Source organism: Triticum dicoccoides, chromosome 1B (assembly GCF_002162155.2).
Source record: "Triticum dicoccoides isolate Atlit2015 ecotype Zavitan chromosome 1B, WEW_v2.0, whole genome shotgun sequence".
NCBI classification, from domain to species: Eukaryota; Viridiplantae; Streptophyta; class Magnoliopsida; order Poales; family Poaceae; genus Triticum; species Triticum dicoccoides.
This window is the reverse complement of record NC_041381.1, coordinates 667546152-667549880: the sequence shown is the minus strand read 5'-3', so window position 1 is coordinate 667549880 and position 3729 is coordinate 667546152. Positions and strand designations below refer to the sequence as shown.

Here is a 3729-nt window from a genome sequence, read left to right as displayed (position 1 = left end):
ACTGTACTAGTTACTGTAACACTTCACTGATTTTACCAAATATCCCTTACTGCTTTTGATTTTTATGACTGGGATGTCAATCGTGCAAAGTCGATGTCATGCACTTGCAAAATATTATTGAAATATTTACTAGACTACTTTCATTTCCTATAAACTAGCACAAAAAGCATCCAGTTAGGAAGTGAACCTGAAGCACACTTCGTCAGAAGGTTCCAAAATTTAGCAGTAGAACTGTCATGTGAAAGTTAAAAAAATATTAAAAACTATTCACAGAACTGAATGGATAGCTATACAATTCATTCATAACAAAAGGGAACATACACACTAAAAAAGACCATAGGCTCGTTCATTACAAAGTAACACAGGGATCAATACATTCTGAAGAAGATCCACCCAGCTGCAATAATTATGTTGGAGTAACTCTACCTAGGAGCATGGATGACAAGTGCTCAACCTATATCTTAGCTGCCGATAACAAGCTGAAAGCGCAAAGATTAGTCTGTTTCATCTGAAGATGGTTCTCCACCCATGTCAAAAATATAACGAGGTTTGAATTTCACCATGGTATTCCAATTCTCACTTCTCGGATGTTGGATATAAAAGACCTGGTCCACATGGGAAGAAAATACAAAAGGATCATCCTCTAACTTCTCCCCTATATGTATTTTTGGGAGAAGTTCACATGAGTGAATCCAAACTCATCTCTTACAATACCAGCTTTGTGATGAACATCATACCAATCACATTTGAAGAACAACACCTTGTAATCTCTGTATGACAATTCGAAGATGTCAGATAACCGGCCATAATAGGACACACCATTTTCAGCAAGGTTCACGACACCACTATTTTGTGTCACACGTCCTGTATCGCGGCTGATAGTATGAAACCTGAAACCATTAATTATATAGCCACTGTAGCGCACCCCACATTTGCTTGGTTTTGCGGCTAATGCTCTTATCTTTTCTGTGATATCCGGTCCATCATCTAGTATAACATGTATGTAAGAGTGGTTACATTGAGTTCATATGGAACTTCAGTGAAGGAACATGCAAAAGGTGAATTATACCTTTTGTTCCAACCAGTCAGCAAAGTGTCTACTAATCAAATCCTCATTGTCATCATCCGTCAAATTTAAGTTACCTGGTTTCCTCTTCTCTTGATACACAAATTCTCTGTAATAATAAGACAAATAACATCATGATTTTTTCCAACTTGTGAAAAACAAAAGAAATAGAAGATAGCACTGAAGCACACCTACGGAGATCATCAAGCTCATCAGTGTGTCGCAAGACATATCGATGTGCTTGAACTAGAAGCTGATCGTCCAACTGGCCTACAGTGACAGCCTTTCCAATTGGCTCACCAACACTATCAAACATGTAATGCCCTTTGTATTAGCTGAAGGATCAGGGTTCCTAGATGTTCTTGTGAAACGTGCGGTTCCTTCTAGAAATCTTGAACAAAAGGTCAAGCATTCTTCAACAATATATCCTTCAACAATAGAACCTTCAGGATAGAAGGCTAGCTGGTATAACCAGTCACTAAAAATCTAAGTAATATCCAGTGGTCTCTCTTGCTAAAACAAGAAAAGTACTCTTGTGTGGCATGACAAATGCAGCTCCCCCTAACCAGATCAACTTAAAAAATATCATGTCATCAACAATTGCCATCCAATCAACAGTCCCCACTGTTTTTAACAACAATTCTTATCCAATCACCAAAAAGGATTCACAGATTTTTATCAACAATTGTCTAATTTCAACAATACAGTACATCATTGCAAAGACAGAAGGGCAAAACAGAGGTGACATATCGCAATTTGAGCTATATTTCACATGATATGGAGATAAAAAAAATGAGAAGAACAACCTGCGGACAAGCTCCTAGTAGCAGAGGTGTGTCGGCGAGGTCGTTGCCATGGTCGGCAGCAAAGCGAGAGAGGAGTCGTCCGGGTAGAGTATTCTGCGGGTGGCGGAGCCTGGCGATGGGCGAGCGGTGTCGGGCTGCAACCGGCTTCAGGGGATCGGGGAGCTTGGCCTGGGGCAGACCGGCGTCAGGTGGCGGAGGAGCTTGCGCTATAGGGAGGAGATCGGCGTCGAGCGGCGGTGGAGCTACGGCCGGAGGGCCGGCGGGGGATCGGAGTCGGGCGACGCCGGAGTTCGGGCTAGGGGCGAGTTGCGGCGGCGTCAGATCGGGCTGGGGGAGCGCGACGGCGTGTGATCTATGGGAGAGGGGGCGAGCGACGACGGGGGCTATGGCTGGGCCAAACAATGGCGGGAGATCGACTGCTGGTGCCGAGGCGGCGAGCGGCGGCGGCGCTAGCTGCTGGTTTCTTTTATCATTTTAGGGAGTTGCGTATCACAGAGGTATTTTAGGGAGTTGCGTATCAAAGAGGTAGTATAATAATATTCCAACTAAAAAAAATAGTATAGAGTATACATCAGCCCTGCTATCCTGCTATATCTATGACTGTTCTTTTACGAATTGTGTACGACCTGGTATAGCAGCCATCCATTGCATTCGCTGGATGATTGGGATGGCTTTGTATGAAAATCGAATGTGCTTTTATCGTACGTACAATAATTCACAATATACATAGATGAACAACTTTTTTTTGCAGGAACATAGAAGAACATTACAGAGGGGATGTTTAAAGTCGCAATCAAATAACAAAGTTGTATTATCCAAAGTTTAGTACAACTAATTTTCATAGATATCCAGGTTGAAAAAATGATTATTCAAAATTTCTTAAATCTATGATAAGAACAGAGTCGCACATTAAGACGTTTCACAAATCGTCTCGAAGAGCAGAGACGCACATAAAGTGTCTCACAAATCGCCTCTTAAGTTAATTAAAACTAAATACTTAATTTTTTAGCCTAATTACAATCAACAGTTTGTGGTGCTTTGTAAACGTCTTAAGAAGCGTCTTTAGGTCGTCAGTGTTCATGAGCGTAGAGACGAATAGAAAAGCGACCCAGAAAAAGCGACCATACATGGTGTTTTTGTTGTAGTAAGGGTGAAATTTGCCTTCAGCTCAGTCCAAAGATCTTCTTTCTGTATATCATTGACATAAGACACCTCAGGATCTTCCTTCTTAGGCTTATACCATTGCTGGATGCTGATCGGGATCTTGTCCCTAACAAGAACCCCGCACTGAGCAGAAAATGCCTTCCTTGTCCGGATGGGTTCAATCGGTTCGTCTTCGGGCGCGATTTCTATGATCTCAAACTTTTCATCCGAGCTCAACTTTTTCTTCGGGCCTCGTCTCCTGACCGAAGTTGTGCTCGATCCGGAGGGCTAGAAATTAGAAGGAAGAAAGACGAGAGTAAATAATATGTGTACATATACCAAAACAATGAAAGCATCAATTAACTAGTCAGCACAGGCTTAACTAATATATATATACCTGGCCGGACTCGGTTCGGTCACCGGAGCAGTCAGCACGGTCTCCTTCTTGTACCTCCATTGTGTCACCTGAGCCATCATGAACATAGTCCTCTTCTTATACCGGCATTAATGGGCCGAAGCCATGATGAACATAGCCCTCTTCTTCACCCAGTCCTTCCAGCTGACCATCGGTGTCGAGGAGAAATGACGCAACATCATCACTTCCATTTGCGATTATGTCCCCCAACATCCCTTATGTTTCTTCGTCTCGGGAGTGCTCCATAGTTTCTGCAAATATTTACAACATGTCAATTATTATTCAAACATGGTACATAT

The 3729-nt window shown here is 42.3% G+C and overlaps 1 long non-coding RNA gene across 1 annotated transcript; it reads right to left on the bottom strand.

Moving 5' to 3' along the window:
* Positions 1-332: 332 nt before the first annotated feature.
* LOC119311924 lies at positions 333-1375 on the bottom strand. Its single transcript, XR_005151184.1, has 3 exons — positions 1258-1375; positions 1070-1175; positions 333-987 (listed from the first exon to the last, which is right to left on the bottom strand). It is a non-coding gene; the product is annotated as an uncharacterized LOC119311924 (long non-coding RNA).
* Positions 1376-3729: the final 2354 nt, after the last annotated feature.